Here is an 18,789-nt window from a genome sequence, read left to right on the forward strand (position 1 = left end):
TTCACCTCCAGGGTCGGAGGCCACCTTGCAAGTTGGAGCATGATTGGAATTTTCTGTCCTGCAACCTGACAAATGGAGTGCGCTTTGCCATGAGTCAACTGTTACAGGAAAAGGAATTCCACAGGCATGCCCTGGCTGACCACAAATGGCTGAGAGCACATATGAGTACAGAATGCCCAAAGGTTGGTGTGGAATAATCAAAAGGATTCAAATGCTTGGTGCTGTGCCAGAGTTGCAGGAGGCCTAGCCTCAGCACTGTATTGCTGCTCTCACTCTCCAACCTGCACTGGAGAAGAAGGTCAACTATAGTAGACGGAGCTCTGCACCAGGTCCAGAAAGCAGACCTTGATTCTGCAGCTGACCATCTTCCTGCTCACTTAATTCCACCAGCCTCCACTTCCGCTTCTGCACTTAACAGTTACATTTATTGAGGGCCTCTATATCCCAGCTACTGTGCTGGGTGAATTACCTGCCTAGTTTCATTTTATTCTCCTGACACCCTGCAAAGTAATTTTCATTTTCCAAATAGGGAAAATATACTCAGAAAATTAAAATAATGCCAAAGTAGTCATGCTGTTATAATGTGGTGATACCAAGAGAACCACAGTCTCTACTTCCATCTTGATAATTCAACTGGGTTTTAAATGTCACCATCTTAAGGCTACTGATTTATCAGTGAAACAAGCGAGGTCAGTGTAATTTAACACGGTTTTGCAGAGCTAGAATACTGCATTGGGCATATATTGCTTATCTGGGAAGTTATAGATGTGGGTTTGTCTACAGGAGTGCCAAATTTTGATGGTAACGATAGTTTAATTTTAAACTTACAGGATACGGGTTAAGATTAAGCTGTCTCTTTCATGTGAATTCCATCACTGAGATCTGATTCCACCTGCAAAGGTAAGAGAATTTGAAGTAAGTAGCGACTAGTCTTCTCAAAATGTTCCAAATTGCAAAAACAAGTCTGGATTTTAATCTGAGAATTATTACTTTATCAGGATTTATCTATAAAATATACCATTTGACCATAACAAAATAAATTATAAGTTGGGTGTTTGTTTTTTAAGAAAAAGCACTTGATCAGCCTAATTGATAAATATTGTCTTATTCCATGGTGGGCTGAAGACAATAAAAGCAGCAAGACATTTTTTTCATATGAACTAAAACTATGGCTTTGCATTTACAAAGAAACATTCAATTCTTATGCTAGCATTTAAAAATCTTTTCTCATTTAAAAACATATCTAGCATATCATTGAATGTAATACTCAGTAATTTTTCTTTACATATTTTAAATTTGCGTATCCAATATATTTTAGTTATCTCTGCAGCAAGCGCCATAACCTAAGAAATGAACAGTCAAAAATGCAATCTTTGATAACATCTTTAGTAACTTGAATTATTTTAAATGAAGAGGGGATTTCTATATGTAGAATGCATAAAAAACCTTTAAACTGAGCAATTGTTTGCAGAACTTCATAAGTACTAAAGAATTCTGGTCATTATATTTCTTCCACATTAAAAATACACTGTAGCCATATTAAAAGATACTTCTAGCTGCTGTATTTCCTAACCTGTATATTTAAACTTGAACAGTGTATGCACTCCTTATAGCATGTTATAGAAATATCTTTCTAACAAGAATATCGGTTACCTAAATCCAATTATGATTTTTGGATATTGTGATGTAATGCAGTGATTTGACCTGCTGTTGAGTAAGACTGACTTCAGTAGTAATTCATTTAACTTTAAAATGACAGACCCCAAAAGTCCCCGATGATATTGTCAGGCACTATGCTTTAAGACAAGGCAGTTGACAGGATATTTTTCTTTCTTGAGATTTGCAAGTCTCTCTAACCTTCAGAAAAATAAAAAGCAAGTAGGTGGATATAACTCTGCTACCCTGCCTATTTAGTTAAAAAGTAAAAAACCACCCAGTCACTCAGTTGAAAACACAGATGCTTGGCATTCTGTACTCAAGTTATCTGAATTTGTAATTTAAATTTTCAATTTCAAAAGAAAGAGCTGTGTCGCAGGTTCCCAGAAAGCCAGCTCTGAGATGGAGTTTGCCATGCAGGAAGTTTACTGTGGAGTGTCCCTGGGAACAGCCCCTATGCAAGGGAAAGGAAGGAAGCAGGGCTGGAGACAGGAGGAAGAGGAAATGTGATACAGTCACTAAGGGCACCCTTGCCTACCATAGGGAAACTCGGAAGATAAATGACCCTTCAGAGCTGATCTGAGTTGAGGCAGAATGGCTGGGATATTAAACTCACGTGCAGATTAGTCATTGGATGTGGGTCACCTGGGAAGGCGACCTGACCTTGGGCAAGGTGGCTCTCTTCAGCAGAGATAATCCTGGAAGTGGCTGACAGGGGAGGTTGTCCCTCAGCAATGCTCCTAGTCACTAAAGGAACGAGTACTTCAGTCCTAAAGGGGACTCTGGGTGACATCACAGCATCCATCACAGGTTGATGTGCAGAAATATGTAGTTATCTAATGTTACTTATGTGCAGTCTAGATACTTATTTCTCATTTGTAAATTTGTGACATCTTTAGTTTTCTTGTAGTTCCTCAATAATATTGCCAAATACAGAGGTATAACCTTTGGACACTAACAATATCATAACAAGGAATTTATCAAATGTGATACATAACTTCTTTGTACTATGTGGAAAATATTTGCATTATGCTATTTTGGAATGCTGTAGTTATAAATTTGTGATTCTTGTGAGTCTCTTATTATAGAAACAGTTTGGGCTTGCAATGTCAACATGCTTCCTTTACTGTTTCATCGTCCTCTCATCTTCTATTCTAATACCCCATGACAAATCCTTGATATCATTAATTTAATTTTTTTTTATCTATACTTCACCTTTAAAAGGTGATTAGAGGTTATGGGAATAAATATAGTACGGAAGTCAAAATAATATTATATTGGCTGGGCACGGAGGCTCACACCTGTAATCCCAGCATTTTGAGAGGTCAAGGCAGGCGAATCACCTGAGGTCAGGAGTTTGAGACCAGTCTGGCCAACATGGTGAAACCTTATCTCTACTAGAAGTACAAAAATTAGCTGGGTGTGGTGGCACAAGCCTGTAATCCCAGCTACTCAGGAGGCTGAGGCAGGAGAATCGCTTGAACCCGGGAGGCGGAGGTTGCAGTGAGCTGAGATCACAACACTGACCTCCAGCCTGGGCGACAGAGTGAGACTGTGTCTCGCAAAAATAAATAAATAAATAAATAAATAAATATATAAATAAATAAATAATAAATAATAACTATCATCCACCAAAAGCTTACTATGTGACAGTCACCAAGTGCTTTAGATAGCAGTTTATTAAAGTCTCTTTTAGAAATGATGAGGTGGAGCCTACGAGAAACTCAGTAACTTCCACCCGAAAGTAATAACTAGTGAGTGGTAGAGATGGATTCATACCTAGAACAAAACTCCCTTATCTGCTATGCTTTACTATGCCAACACAGGTAGATAGCTATAGATATGTTGTTTCAATCATTCCACTGAAATATCCCAACACTTTTTATATCGTTAGATACTGCTGAAGAATTTTAAGGGAGGCAAAAGAAAATCACACGATTTACAACATTTTTCATGTCCATGAAAATACATTTTGTTTCTATGTAAGAACTGAATTATTCTGTTCTCTGATGGGCCATTGAATTTATTTATTCATTCACTGAATCTCTCATTCATTTAACAAATATTTGCTGGGTACCTACTATGCCCCAGGCACTTAAGATTCACCAAAGAACAAAATGGACTAAATGCCCAGTTCATGGAGTTAAATTCCAGTGGAAGGAAAGAGACGATAAATGGGATGGAGAAAGAAATAGGTGAAGGATAGGGAGATCAGGAGTGGAGACAGTTGCTACTTTACATAGGAAGGCCAGCATAGGCTACTCTATGATCAAAGACAGAAGGGAAGGGAGGTATATAGCCCCACAGATACTTAGAGGAAGAGCATTCCAGCAGCCGGGAAAACCAGCGCGTGGTCAAAGATAGGAGTGTGTACATTGTGTGCATGGAGAAGGCTGATAGTACTGGAGCAGAGTGAACCAGAAAGAATTCCTTTCCTTTATTTTTAAAGGCTTTCCTTTAAAGGTAAAAAAAAAAAAAATCAGTCAAAAGACCTGCTCAAACTTTCTTCAGCCCAAGTTCTTCAGCAAAACTTGGGTCAATAACAGACCCAAGTTCGCATTGGAGATGGAAGGCAGGATAGACTTGAGCAATTGCTTCCAAGAGCAGTAGAACTGACGCATGGCTGTTCACATGTGAAGTTTTGTTTTTCTCAGAAGGGCATGAGCTGTCCTACCCTTTAGGAGAATGTGCAGACATGATCGCAAACAGGGTACAAATGGAGCAAAGTCTTGGGAGAGTTTACTGACCCAACTGAGTGCATTGAAAATGTGCTCGGGGAGTTATTATGTCATGATCTGCCGATTAAATCCTCCCTAATTATGCAATGATGAAGCAAAGAAGAATTCCACCACACCTTTGATGATGAGAATTTGGGCTCTTGGAAACGTTCTCAAAGATTTCAGTCAGTCTTGCTCTCTTCTTTCCAATCAGATCAAAAGGGGACACATTTGGGAAAAGTTCTCAATTCCAATGATTCTTTCTCAGCAAGATTGGATAAAGTTAGGAAAGAAAGCAAGGGGCTTGGTTAAAATCAGTGCGGATCAACTTGTATTAATGCAATGTCAAATATTTGTTTGGCTTTTTGTGTATGATACTGTTAAATTTATTTGATTATGCAAACTTTATTTATTTATAAGAAAAATGAGTGTAAAGATACTAAATCTGTTACAGAATGAAACCAAATCATGTCTCTTAATATTTATACAAGCAGTGGAAGAAAATCTCTCTGATGTCCTTGAATTTACACTATGTTTACATTTCTTTCTTTGAAGCTGTAATGAAATCTGGCATATAGATTCTAACTGTGTTTATGCAGAATAACTTGAGTGAGATTTAAGGTCTAAAAAGAAAGTAGGTGTGGAATATTTAAAACCCAGAATCAAAGGCATCTCTATTTACAATAACTTTCAGTTGTATAAAAACATTAAGAAAGATTATTTAAATCTGTCTTTCATTTCATAAAATATTTCATCATTGATCTAAAATCAGAATATTCTTTCCATTGGTGTGGATCAAAATAAATTCAAAGATGTGATACATTCTAATAATTAATGGGGTTTTTAAAAATGGTTGTTAATTAGAACAAATAACAAAAGAATCTTCTTTTATAACTTAATTGTAAATTTTCTTTTTTCTGATTATAAAAATATTAAAGAGTTATTTTAAAGAATTTGGAAAATGCAGCAATTTGCTTAGAAAAGAAATTGGAGTTGGGTGTAGTGGCACGTACTCATATTCCCAGCTACTCAGGCAGCTGAAGTGGGAGGATTGTTTGAGCCCAGGGGTTCAAGTCCAGCCTAACCAACATAGCAAGACCTTGAAAAGAAAGAAAGAAAGAAGGAAAGAAAGAAAGAAAGAAAAAGAGAAGAGAGAAGAAAGAAGACTTAAAAATTTCATTAATATACTACTCAGAAATAATTCTCAGTATTGTGATACACTACAAATAGATATCTTGGGAAATTATACATGTTTGTATATTGCATGAAAACTGAAATAATAACATGAAATAATTTTGTTTCCTAATTAGTTTTTAATTATATTTATAATAAAAAATCTATTACCAAAGGATTAAAAGTAAAAGTTCTCTCACCCCAACCTTGACCTCTGTTTCCCAAGGTAATTGCTGCTGATTGTTGTATATTTGTTCCAATTTGACAGAGATATTACAATTGTATCATCCTACAGAAAACATTCACATTGTATGTTTGTCATCATGTATCTCATGGAGAATCTTAAAAATCAAAGAGATTAGCAGGGTTTATAGCATATAAACAAGTACAATAAAGGACCCTTTTTTGGTAAGGCTTTCTCAACATATAATTTTTAAGTTAAGGTATTAAGTCAATGATATCAATTTGACACATTTCCAAGTCCATACACTAGAGTCTGTTTCCACATCCTAGAAGATAACACGTAGGTAGGTAACTCTCCACTTACCAGATCGAATCAGTCATCTCAAAAGCCAGCCTATTCCACACAGTATTGCTCTACCAAATCCCTGCCTCTTTCCTACCCCACCACTCGAGAACTGATGTGCTTTCACATACAGGCCATGACCATCTTTGCCTTGGCCTTCACTGGATCCCCTGTCTTCTATTGTATCTGTGCAATGAGATGCGATGCTTCTCTGTGCTTATCTTTCCAGGCTTTAAAAATCCCTTCTGTGCATAAGTTGGTCATCACTAGTATTAAATTCCTTGGTTTCAAGTTTCAAATGATAAAAACTTTTCTCCTTCTTAAATTCCTGTTTTCAATTTCTTGTTACAGTCTTAAATACTTGGCATCCAAAGGGAGACAAATGCTCATTCTACCCTAATATTATATCTTCACTTTGCTTGAAATCAAGTGTTGATACTTCCAAAAAACAGCATTCCACAACATTTTGTGGCTAGGAATTCCCCAAGTCATGCAGCAGCCTGCTACTTTCTAGTAAGGATAGAAACTTCAGGTCTTTCTTACTATTAAATCTTGGTGCAAATTCATTCAAAGAAAGTTTAGGCTAATTAAAAAATTATGTCCTTTAACTTAATTCCCCAGTACCTATCCATCTGTGATGTAATTGATCATGAATGGTTTCCATTGGCATACATTTTCAACTACCAACATGCCTATTTTGAGGAGCTGTGTTCCACTCTCTTGAAGTGCCTTGGATTGTGCCACAAGGATTCCTAGTAAATGCTTGTGACAATAAATTAAAGTCTTAATTAGGATGCTAATATGCATAGCAATTGCTATTATATCAGCTTCCTTTGGTGGATAGAAATGGTATTTCATATCACTTATCCAATAGCATGTGTAATTATTCTGAAAACTCCTAAAATTCTTGAAATTTATTCTTTCTTCATTACTTCTTCATGTTCCACCTCTTCTCTCTCCTATGATATATATTATATGTGTTGTAGATACTTTAGTAATTTCAACCTCTATTATTCCAGTCAAACATCCCAACTGAAAGAAAGGTAAGGAGATGAATGCCCTCTGGTCCTGGATGATATGTAAGAAGAACCTAGCTCTGTAGCTTAAATTCCCCAAAACAAACAGAAAATGAGCAACTCCATGAGTACTGAGATTTGTACAACTTTTATCATGACCTAAAGTGACTTGAGTAATTGTGTCCCAGGCCAAAGAAGGCTTCTATTCATTACTAATTCAATGAGTATGTTTAAAAATAATAATATATTTAAAAATAGTAATAAGTAAACAAATGATTTCAAGCCAATCTCAGTATGATTAACTGAATACAAATTATAACAGAAGCAAGATAGGAGGCTGAGAGAGGAGAATCCCTTGAATCCGTGAGGTGGAGGTTGCAGTAAGCCAAGATCGCGCCATTGCACTGCACCCTGAGAAACAAGAGCAAAAATCCATCTAAAAAATAAAAAATAAAAATAAAAATAAAGATCAGTCATGTTTTCTGGTTCTGTGGGAGGAGGAGAGAATACAGTCTTACACTGAACAATTTTTTTTAGGATTTCCAAAAGATAGAGCCAAAATTAAGCCTAGATTGAGTTCATGGTAAGTAGAAATAAAAACAACCTAAAGATTTCCCCTGATATAGTCAAAGCATACTTTACCAATACATAGTTCTGAGCTAGAGAAATCTTTTACAGATTTAAAAGATGGGTAGCCACACACTTTAAAAATGTTCCTCGGCCGGGCACGGTGGCTCACGCTTGTAATCCCAGCACTTTGGGAGGCCGAGGCGGGCGGATCATGAGGTCAGGAGATCGAGACCACGGTGAAACCCCGTCTCTACTAAAAATACAAAAAAATTAGCCGGGCGTGGTGGCGGGCGCCTGTAGTCCCAGCTACTCGGAGAGGCTGAGGCAGGAGAATGGCGTGAACCCGGGAGGCGGAGCTTGCAGTGAGCCGAGATCGCGCCACTGCACTCCAGCCTGGGCAACAGAGCGAGACTGCGTCTCAAAAAAAAAAAAAAAAAAAGTTCCTCTAATGGGAGCTGTATCCTCTTTTCCACCTGTGGCATCTTGACTCCTCTCCACTTCAACCAAGGCTGGATTTTTCTCTACTCCCTTTCTTCTCTAGCGATCACAAGAGCTCACCCCCAGAGAAAAATGTCAAGTCTAATCCATCCCACTGAGATCTCATCTTAAAAACTGCAATAAAACAAATAGTCATAGCATAGACAACATGTATTAAATGATCTCTATTCACTAACTTGTTTCCTTCAGGTTTACAAGTGAAAGCAAAGCATACTTTACCAATACATAGTTATGAGATACAGAAATTTATTTTCACAGTGGGCCGTTTTCCCCCATTTCCTCCTTTAAACATTCTCCTTCTTAATGCTCCCTGCATTCTCCTCAAGTTGTCAAGTTTAATCAAAACTTGTTCTGATGGAAAAATTTGCTATGCATATCACTTCTGCATAAGAGAATGGAAATAGTTTAAAGCAGTGGTCCCCAACCTTTTTGGCACCAGGGACCGGTTTCTTGGAAGACAATTTTTCCACGGATGGAGGTTGGGAAAGGTTTCAGGATGAAACTGTTCCACCTCAGATCATCAGGCATTAGTTAGATTCTCATAAGAAGCATACAATCTAGATCTCTTGCATGTACAGTTCACAGTAGGGCTTGCGCTCCTATGGGAATCTAATGCCACCGCTGATGTGACAGGAGGCAGAGCTCAGGTAGTAATGCTCGCTTGCCTGCTGCTCACCTCCTCCTGTGTGGCCTAGTTCCTAACAGGCCATGGACCCACACCAGTCTGTGCCCTGGGATTTGGGGACCCCTGGTTTAGAAGATCACCTATTCCAGGGGCATTTGCACTGAATAACCCAGTGCTACATACTTTTTAAATTTAATTTCAATTTTTTTAGAGACAGGGTGTTACTCTGTTGCCCAGGCTGGAGTGCAGTGTTGTGATTCCTAGTTCACAACAGCCTTGAACTTCTGGAATCAAGCAATTCCCCCACCTCAAGCCTCCTGAGTGGTAGGGACTAGAGGTGTGTGCCACCATCTGTCTAATTTTTTCAATTTTTTTTTTCTTTTTAGAGATAAGATCTCATTATGTTGACCAGACTGATCTTGAACTCCTGCCCTGAAGCTATCCTCCTGCCTTGGCCTCTCAAAGTGCTGGGATTCCAGGTGTGAACCCCAGTGCAACTTCAGCATTTATAAAATAGTTCAAATTCATTTAATTTTAGAAATTCACACAATCTCCTGTGGTAGGCATTAGTAACTTAATTATACAGATGAGCCAATCAGAGCATAAACCGGTCGGTGCCTTGCCCCTACTCACAGGCCTAAATAAGTGGCAGAGCCCGAGTCTTAGCATACGTTTCATTGAAATCTTTTTTCTTAGGGCACAGGTGCCTTTAAAAGAGCTTAAAGTCTGAGTGTAAGTGAACAGCCCTATGCAAGAGAATTTCAGGTACGTAAGATTTGATGAAAAGGGAAAGGCGAAACTTTCTGGAATCTATCAGATTTTGGTCCATTGTATTTAACTGAATTGTTGAAAATGTATCTTTACAAATATCCACATATAATTGTCTGATATTAAGGTTATGACGAAAGGATTCTGATACTCCATTTGATGTATAAGAGGAATTCTGTGGGGTATCTGCTTGAAAAGACTCTTCACGTTAGAACTTTTAGCCAGCAAGTCATATTGAAGCCTGCTGTGCTTCTTAATGTGCAAACAAAACAAAACTGAACTAAACTAAACGAAAAAACCCACTCCAGCCTGATTTTGTTTTGCTCTTTTCTCTCCCTTTCCCAGTGTTGCTTTTTTGACTCTATACTGCCCTTGTTGTACTTGCATGAATCCCTCCTGCTTAGCCTTTCAAGGAAATGATGAATGGCTTCCTATCTTGCCCATCTCACTCTTCTGCTTCCCAATAGCTGCTAGGAAATAATTCAGCACCAGTTTACTTTTCAGTGTGTGTGTTATGGACTGAATGTTTGTGTCTCCCCGAATTCATATGTTGAAGTCCTACTCCCCTTGGGATGGTATTTGGAAGTGAGACCTTTGGGAGGTAAATTAGGTTTTAGGTTTAGATGAGGTCAGTGGCTCCCGTGATGAGGTCAGTGGCTCCTTATAAAATGAAGAAGAGGCCTGGCACGGTGGCTCATGCCTGTAATCCCAGCATTTTGGGAGGCCGAGGCGGGAAGACCACGAGGTCAGGAGATCGAGACCATCCTGGCTAACACGGTGAAACCCCGTCTCTACTGAAAAATAGAAAAAATCAGCCGAGTGTGGTGGCAGGGGCCTGTAGTCTCAGCTACTTGAGAGGCTGAGGCAGGAGAATGGCGTGAACCCAGGAGACGCAGCTTGCAGTGAGCCGAGATTGCGCCAGTGCACTCCAGCCTGGGTGACAGAGCGAGACTCCGTCTCAAAAAAAAAAAAAAAAATGAAGAAGAGAGATCAGAGTGCTCTCTCTCTCTCTCTCTCTCTCACTCTCTCTCTCACTCACTCTCTCTCTGCCATATGAGGACAGAGCCAGAAGGTAGTCCTCCATAAACAAGAGAACCATCACCAGCAATGGAATCTACTGCCACCTTGATCTTGGACTTCCAGTCTCCAGAACTGTGATAAATAAATATCTGTTATTTAAGCCACCCAGCCTATGGTATTCTATTATAGCAGCCTGAGCTGACCAACACAGTATGGTTTGTAGTTAGTCTCTGTGATTGTACCACACCCCTAGTACCTTTGAGAAACTACTGTAATACGTGACGTTTTCTGTTTATGCAGCTTTGCAGTGTTCAATTCACCTTGGCTAAATATACAGTGACACTTTGGACACTGTAGTACATATTTCATATACTAAGATACTGTTTATTTGACTACTCATCTAATAATAATTCATTATATTCCACAGTTTTTACCTTAAAAGATTGTAGTGTCAAGCCTGAACTGTGCAATATTTTTTAAGTCTGTGTAACTTTAAAATGCTGCATTTGCACTGCATTTTAATTAAAATTTTTACCCAGTTCTTGCAAGCATGATTGAGGCAGTTGAATATTTTATTTTAAGCCCTGAAACTAAGATGGGGCTTAGCGACATCTTCAGTGATCATCGCAGGGAAAGGGATATTTGCAGTAGAACATCCAGGACTACCGTGCAGGCCTGTGGGTTATATCTTGACCCACTTGCTTGCAGTTCTCTCACTAGAAAAGGAAGTCCTCCCTGCTCAGGCATTTGGCAGAAAGTCCAATGAAACTACTTCTTTTTTTGGTGAGAGCAACTGATCTATAAGGAATTCTTGAATATGGAGGAGAGAAATAGGGCATTTTCCAAGGCCCCAGTAACTATAGGAACACGGAACGACAGCATTTTGGAATATGTATGCAGGGCATCAGGGAGCATGCGCTATGTGGCTGGAAGCCTGGTGGGAATGACTGTCAGAAGTTTCATTTACAGGCTCCTGCAGCTTTCACAGAGAATCATTAAATATCATTTTTTCAAGACTGAAATGAGATAATGGAAATATGTTGACCTAAACACTGCCTACCAATTTTCTATTTCTATGTATTGCCTCTTATGCAGCAAGATTAAAAATAAAATAATAAGAAAAAAATAATAACTTCTAGGTATTGAAGACCTAGGATGGATTAGGTACAGATCTAGGCCTTTAATATTTTATCTAATTAATCCCTCACAGAATCCCACAGATTCGTGTGCCTATTTGATATATCTAAGATGAAGCATGGACTTACAAAAAAAAGTTTCCGGACTGGGCATGGTGGCTTATGCCTGTAATCTCAGCACTTTGGGAGGCCGAGGTGGGTGGATTGCCTGAGGTCAGGAGTTCAAGACCAGCCTGGCCAACATGGCGAAATCCCGTCTCTAGTAAAAATACAAAAATTGGCCAAGAGTGGTGGCAGATGCCTGTAATCCCAGCTACTCGGAAGGCTGAGGCAGGAGAATCACTTGAACCCTGGAGGTGGAGGTTGCAGTGAACCGAGATTGCACCATTGCACTCCAGCCTGGGCAACAGAGTGAGACTCCATCTCCAAAAAAAAGAAAAAAATAGTTACAGTAATAATTTCTGAAGTTCGCATAACTATGTCATAGAAATGAGATTTAAACCTAAATCTGTTTAATTTAAAGCCAAATCCAAGAGCAGAAACATTTGGCCTAACTAGTATATTGCATTCCCTATTCCCACATAGATTTTCATCCTTATAGGTGTATTAAGTTTCTCAACAAGCCAATTAACTTATATTCATGGGTCAATTTTGTGATTCATTTCAGGTTCTAGGAGTAAGCTAGGAGTAATTTCTATCACCCACCATAATCAAAGCATGCTCCTCACCACCATCTTTGCCATAATCCCAGGAGATCATATACTTCCCCTATTCAGACTAGACCTGCTTACACCAATCTCATTTGCGAAACAGAATTTATGTTCATTGTCAGTCATATCTGTTAGATTGCAAGTATACAAATGAACAATTTTTGAAATTTGTTTATATTCTATTATATTCTTCTTAGAGTAAGCTCATGTTTGGTGTCCAGGTGATAATTACATATTTTTCAGTACACCTTAGACATCTATCCAATTCATTGTCCAATTTCTCTTTATTCTGTGGACTCTTTAGGTCATATTTGCTAAATTTCAGATTTTAATATCCAGTTTCATTTTTAGATAATTTGACAATGCTTCAAACTCACATAAAGATATATACTGAGGTGAAACCACTGGTATTTATGAAAATTGCATTCTTGCATTAGTCTATTCAAAACCCCTCAGCACTGAGAGATAAAATTTCAGTCTAAGTAGGTTAGCTCCATTTGATTTATGAGTCCCAAATCCTAGTCTTTGGCACAATTCCCTGGTATGGGAACTTAATACAGAGCCTCACCCATAAGCCAGACAAATGAGTCTTCTCTTTGGGATATAACGTATATCTAAAGCAATGCTTCTTAAACATTTTCATCTTGTGGGCTATCATCCAAGCTTTGCGGTTGCTACTAAAAATCCTGTCATTAAAGTGACTTCTTGAGCAGCAGGCACAATAATGGACTGTTCCATCCTTCTGTGGATGAAAGGCAATTTCATCTAGTATTTAAAGAAACAACAAATGTTGCAAACATATGAAAGAGAAGATAGAATAATATCTACTGCTTTATTTGACAAATCTTGAAATCAAACTTATATTTGCCTTTATACTCTCCAAATTGCACAGATTAGGTGTGACACAAAGTGCAGAATGTAAAAGGAGACTGCCATACTCCACTGTAACCCATTATTATTACTATTTCTTAAAAATCAGTATCTAAGAAAAGGGCAAAACTCAGTTACTTGTGGCAAAAGGCCTTGGCCAGGCTTGCCTATAAAAAGCCCCTCAGTGGACATTCATAGGGCATTGTTGGGTGCAGAGCGGGGGAGGTTGCTCAGTGCTGGCAGAACAAACATTTCAAGTTTTGGAGCCTGAGTATACAGCCTGGGTAGCATGCTAAGTAGTAGTTCTATTGCCTGATAAGTTATTTCTGGATGTCCGTGTGCCCTGAGTATAGGAGACAGTAGTGCTATGGTTATTTGACTTTGTGGACTTCTCCCTCCACCCAGGCTTCCAAGACCACCAATACAGGAAAACACAAATGAGACAATGGGGCTCATGCCCATCCACTTACATCTTTACCCCATGTAAATTCTTTATACTCCTTATTAGCTGATTTTAGAATGAAGAAGAGAAAAAGCAACATTGAATTGAGTCCAAGTCATCATTCTTGCCCATCATCATCTCATGAGCAGGCTTTAAAATCTGACCTCCCTCACTTGTAACTTATAGATAGCTGTATGAAATAGCAAATATCTTAGGAAGCCCAACTGAGTTAACTTTCAAGAAAAAGAAAAGAAATTATAAATATGATGATACTAAAAGAACTAAATAGGTGTTACTTAGGTAAAAAACAAAATGTTTGATCCCTGACTCTGAAACTCAGACAACCTGAATTATATAACTGCTTTCTATGTTTCAAACCACAGGGCATACATAAGTGTGCAAAAGTGTAGGAAAAAGATTTTAAATCATGTCTTTTACATAAGACATATTACACAAGTAACAGCAATGAAGGTGAAATCTGTGAGTGAACAAAATTCAAAAGTGGGCAGTTTTTTCATGCTCACAGAGAAAGAGAATTATGTAAGAAATATACACATAGCTCTTCAAAGGTGGGAAGCATGTGGGAAACATCATTTTTTGCAATAATGACATCTCTGCTATTGTGAGGCTTTGAGATTGCCAAGCTGCTGAAAATGAGAGTTCTTCAAATATCTTGGCTATTCTCCAGTTACAACTACTATCCAATCCACCATTCAACTATAAACACATTATCTACTATGGCAGACTTCCTCAACCATCGCATTAGGGATAAACTTTTCACTTTTTCTGAGGCTTTGACATTACCGTGAGTGTATTATTCAGGACCCTCATAGCTGTGGGAGACAGAAACCCAGTTCAGATTGTCTTAAGCCAGAAAAGGAATTCACTTACATGTATTTGAAGAGGCAACGGCTCCAGATGCTGAAAACACTGGTTTGTTTTTGGACTCCTTGATGGATTAAGGTGGATAATAAGTTGTCACTGGAAAATATTTCTGTTGTAGGATGGGGTTTACAATCAAGCAGACATAAGTTCAAATCTCAATTCTATCGCTTATTAGCTTTGTGATCTTGGGACATGTCTAAACTCTGAGCTTCTGATTGCTCATGTGTAAAATTGGCATAGCATGAAAATTCCTTGAGAAAAGGATGAAAGAAGCATTACCACCTTCTCTTTTGGGGACCTCATAAACCTCTGAAAAGGATCAAGTCAGAGAGAAGAGCTTGTGTGGGCAACCAGCTGAGGAATACAGCAGGTAAAGCACAGGTGCACCCTAGAACCACCTGCTTTGTGGGTTGGGAGCTTTTTAGATAACAGGATGCAACAGATACCACCCGAGAGATATCACAGAAATAGCAGCTAGGAACATAAGCAAACATACTTCTACTCTCTCCTACTGAAATGGGGGTTAACACTAATGCTACTCAGTGACAGCATGACATGTTCAGCTCTCTATTAATCAGTAAGTTAGATTGTATGGTCAAATAATGTTTATATCACAAGTGTTATAAATATATTCTAATCTAAACATTAGATATATTTTGAGTTAAATTTAGCTTAAAAGTTTTTGAGATGTATTTTTAATTCTTGATTTTTGTGAATTAATGAAAGGGGATGCTAACCTTAAAGTTTAAAAAAATAGACATATGAATTAAATTATATAATGGACATGGGACACATACTCAGATCTCTATCAAGGAAATTAAACATGTAGAGTTTATTTAGGAACTCAAAAGCCTGAAGCAGGGAAAATGAAAAGGTCCCGGTCTATATGGAGAAAAGGAGCAGAGGATTCCTGAGTAAGATCACTTACTAAGGAAAGTTCTTACATGGATGGAGCTGGAGGCTACCCTCCTTAGAGAACTAACACAGGAACAGAAAACCAAATGCTGCATGTTCTCACTTATCAGTGGGAGCTAAATGATAAGAACTTATGAACACAAAGAAGGAAACAGACACAGACTACTTGAGCTGGGAGGTTGGGAGGAGGGAGAGGAGCAGAAATGATAACTATTAGGTACTGAGCTTAAAATACCGGGTGATGTAATAATATGTACAACAAACCCTTGTGACACGTGTTTGTCTATGTAACAAATCTTCACATGTGCTTTCAAAGCTAAAGTTTTTTTTTTTTTAAGGTGAGTTCATAGCTCAGCCTCTCAGCACATGATCTTACTTGGGGTCACTGGAGAAGAAAATTGAATGTGTAGATGGCAACTTTTTCTCTCTGGCAAAAATCGGAAAGCAATTTGCCTTTCACAGTAAACAAAAGCAATAAAGTATATTTTGGAAGAAAAGGTTATGTTGCTTCAGAGTAGTACAGCCCTTGAGACATAGCCAAAATATTTTTCCTTTTTTTTCATTTTATAGCTGTTTTGTTCTTGAGTAGTTCAAGATTAAAAGCCATCATTAGAATTGCTTTTCCTATTTTAAATTTTAACCTAAAATTATTCTTTTGCAAACTCAGGTTGTGTTTCATGCCTAGACCAATAAACAAGATACTCATGTTGACTATTAACCAAAAAGGGGTCACTGGCTAGACATTGAAGTTCTTTAAGTCTAGGGAACTACTGGACTCATGACTTGTTTTTTTCAGGCCTTGTCATTTATAGGCTTGGCTCAATTCATTGTAATAAACTCAGTAGTGTGTCTATGCAAAGATGGAGAAAAATCTTTGTCAAGAATGCCACTAACAGCTGTTTCAGCTATCTATTGTTCCATAAAATGCCATGCCTAAATGTAGTGGCATATAAAGAAATTATTTTAGGCCAGGCGCAGTGGCTCATGCCTGTAATTCCAGCACTTTGGGAGGCCAAGGAGGGCAGATCACGAGGTCAGGAGATCGAGACCATCCTGGCTAACATGGTGAAACCCTGTCTCTACGAAAAAATACAAAAAAGTAGCCAGATGTGGTGGCACGCCCCAGTACTCTCAGCTACTCGAGAGGCTGAGGCAGGAGAATCACCTGAACCCAGGAGGTGGAGGTTGCAGTGAGCCAAGATCATGCCACTACACTCCAGCCTGGGTGATAGAGTGAGACTCTATCTCAAAAAAAAAAAAAAAAAAAAAAAAAAAAAAATTAAAAAAATGTTCTGCTAGTCTTGTTAGGGGTCTTTCTTTCTTTTTTTCTTTTCTTTTTTATTATACTTTAAGTTCTAGGGTACATGTGCACAAACGTACAGGTTTGTTGTTAGCAGTCTTTCATGCAGATGCAGTGGGGTGGCAGCTGAGCCTAGAGCTTCTAAATGGCTTACTCAGATACCCGATGATTGGAGGGGCCATCTGGATGCTAGGACATCTCTTTCTCCACATCATCCTTTAATGTGACTAGATCGGGTTTTCTATAAAATGGAAAGCGTTGGTCAGATTTATCACAAGACTAGCCTAGATTCAAAGGGAAGAGAAATAAATTCCATCTTTCCATGGGGGATAGGTAATACAAAATTTGTGGCCATCTCTAATCTATCATACTTGTCCTTGAGTATTTTTAGTCAAAATGATATTTTTTCCTTTTTCTGTTATAGGTTTTTTTCTTCCTCTTTATTTTCCTCAAATTTCATTATTGGTTTTTGTCTCCAGAGCATACAGGGATTTCTGAGACAGTTGACTCTTATTTTGCAGTGTGCCAAAACTTTGGCATTTCTAAAGGGCCTCTTAGAGGCCAGGAACTCGATTTCATTCCTGGGCTGGGTATCAGCAAACGGGAGTCAGCTCGATGATGATGGCCAAGCCTGTAAGATTATTTGAAAGCAGTCTGGGCAAGCTGGTCCAAATGGTCCCCAAAATGTGGGCCAGGATCCAGCCTAAGTCCTGTATTTGTCACTAGACGACTGGGCTCTGCCAAGGCCACAGTGAAGATGTCCAACACACACACACAACACTGCTGACTCTGCTTCCCAGGACAAGGCAGCTCTGCTCTTTCCTCCCCACACCCACAGCACAGCGCATCCCTGGGGTAATGACAGGTCTCATCTTTATTAAATAAATCACATTGGCATTACAGCACTCCCATGAACTCCTTGACCTTGCCAAATTTGCAAAAACCAAAGCATTATGGGGACTTGGCCATGAAGTTGAAACCAATTTCTTAGGGCTGACTCTTAAATGGTTATATTTGTGGGTACACCCCATTCTTAACTGTTGCATAATAAATAATGTGAATTTTAATCAAAGAGCAGTGTTTTTGTTGTTGTTGTTTTAGATAGATATGTGATAATTCTTCTTTTATTCTGAGCAGTCAGACAAATAAAGGACTCTGGAAATTACGGGTCCAAATGGTCTTCCTAGATGTAAAGCCTAAGTAGAAAAATATTTGACCTCACTCATTACTAATCTAATAACAGATTTTCAGATTCTCGAATGGCCATTGTCTAGACTTTTAGCTATGAAAATGTGTATGGAACTTTTCAGCCATTATTATAACAATTTTTAGCCCTATCTGAATAAATAAAATCAATTTCAGTAGAAAAAAAGTGCTGTGAGGTTCATGGCGATCATTTCACATGTTTAAGTGAATAACCATGTCTTAAGAATTTTACTGATTACAAAGGAGTAGAGAGAGATAAAGTATGAGGAATAGATGGATTTCTTTCCTTGCAATGGAGATAATAAGGTCCAACAAAAACACCATGAACAAGCTCATATTCGAGTTTAAATGGTCAAATTAAGGGCAGAGTTTTGTTTGCTTAATGCCTTGACTATTCTATGATGTTGGAGTTACTAACCATAGAGAATGTTAAGTACCAAAATGAATACTAAACTCTGATAGGAGGTCGTAAACAAAAGGAGAGTGGAGGCTGAAGGAGACAGATAGATAGGCATATTGATAAAACACTGTCGTCATTTTCTTTCTTTGTCTCATTGGCTATCTTTGTGACTACACGATGGTAAATTTTTGTATTTAAGGAGTTAGGAATGACCACCAAGGCCTTATGCCAAAGTAGAAATTTTGAAAGAATAAGAGTGGAAATCAACATTCACCTGGGGTGTGGACGTGTTCATGGCTTAATGATGACCACATAAAAGAAGATAATTACTGAGATATTTTGTGTCATAGATTGTA

The sequence above is a fragment of the Nomascus leucogenys genome, chromosome 18 (assembly GCF_006542625.1).
Source record: "Nomascus leucogenys isolate Asia chromosome 18, Asia_NLE_v1, whole genome shotgun sequence".
Lineage (NCBI taxonomy): Eukaryota > Metazoa > Chordata > Mammalia > Primates > Hylobatidae > Nomascus > Nomascus leucogenys.